Here is a 1315-nt window from a genome sequence, read left to right as displayed (position 1 = left end):
CATCAAAATAAATGTACTTTGAAGCATGATGAGAGATTGTCTCTCTAAAATTAATTAAAATGTATAAAACATTTAATTTGACATTATTAGAGAGGTCACGATTTATAAATGTAATTAAGTGTGTTCAGAAACAGTGTCTCTCTCCAAGTTACTTAAGTGACATCTAATTTCATTAATATTATATTACCTACAAGTAGTTTTTTTAAAAATATACTTCTAAGATTTGATGCAACTACAAGTGCACGTTCTATACAGTTAAGTGCACTCCTTTTGCCCAAGGGTCTTTCAACAAACCCTTTTATGTCTTCTCCATCCAATTGTTGATGATGTAGAGACAACTTTTTAAGATCCAGTCAGTTTCAGATGTCATTTAAATTAAGTACCTGGTCACTGTTTTTCCAAGTTGTAGAGCTGCGTTTCCTCATGATTCAGACGTGCTAGGCATGTTGTTATGGGCATTCATGAAGTAGAGTTAGAGACTGTATTTGTTTACTATTAAACCGATTAGAGTGTTGAATGGCTGTAGTAGTAATATGTCATCAAACTCATTTATGTGGCGTGTCACAAAGGGTTTTATCGTGTATGAGTCACGTTGTGCTTTGCATTGTTTCCTTAGCTACAGTTTAGACCACAGCACTCAACGAATCCCCGTACTGTTATAATACTGAAAATATCAAATTTTTTTAAAGGGGTCATCGGATGCCCATTTTCCAGAAGTTGATATGATTCTTTGGGGTCGTAATGAAAAGTCGGTAACATAGTTTGGTTAAAATTTCTCAATGGTAGTGTAAAAAACACCTATTTTACACTGTCAAAAACAGCTCTTTTCAGATCAAGCCGTTTTTGTAGCATTTTCCTTTAAATGTTAATGAGCTCTGCTGACCCCGCCCCTCTCTTCTGAGCCGCTCTCTGAGGGACTGTTTACTTTAGCATTCATCGTGAAACTTGCTAGTTAGCACATTATTAGGAAAGTTGATTTGCAAAGATTCTGTAGATGAGGCTGGATCACCAATGATTTGCGCGAACGTAGACGCATTTAAAATGTAAAGCATTCAAACTGCTGGTGTAAAATACAGTAGGCTACTAGTAATTAGGGCTGGGAATCTTCAGGCACTTCATGATCCGACTCCGATTCTTGGAGGCACGAGTCCCGATCCGATTCCGATTCTGGGAGTCACGAGTCACGATCCGATTCTGGGAGTCACGAGTCACGAGCCGATTCTGGGAGTCACGAGTCACGATCCGATTCCGATTCTGGGAGTCACGAGTCACGATCCGATTCCGATTCTGGGAGTCACGAGTCACGATCCGATTC

Source organism: Sinocyclocheilus grahami, unplaced genomic scaffold, assembly GCF_001515645.1.
Source record: "Sinocyclocheilus grahami isolate Dianchi unplaced genomic scaffold, SAMN03320097.WGS_v1.1 scaffold1049.1, whole genome shotgun sequence".
NCBI classification, from domain to species: domain Eukaryota; kingdom Metazoa; phylum Chordata; class Actinopteri; order Cypriniformes; family Cyprinidae; genus Sinocyclocheilus; species Sinocyclocheilus grahami.
This window is presented reverse-complemented; position numbering follows the sequence as displayed.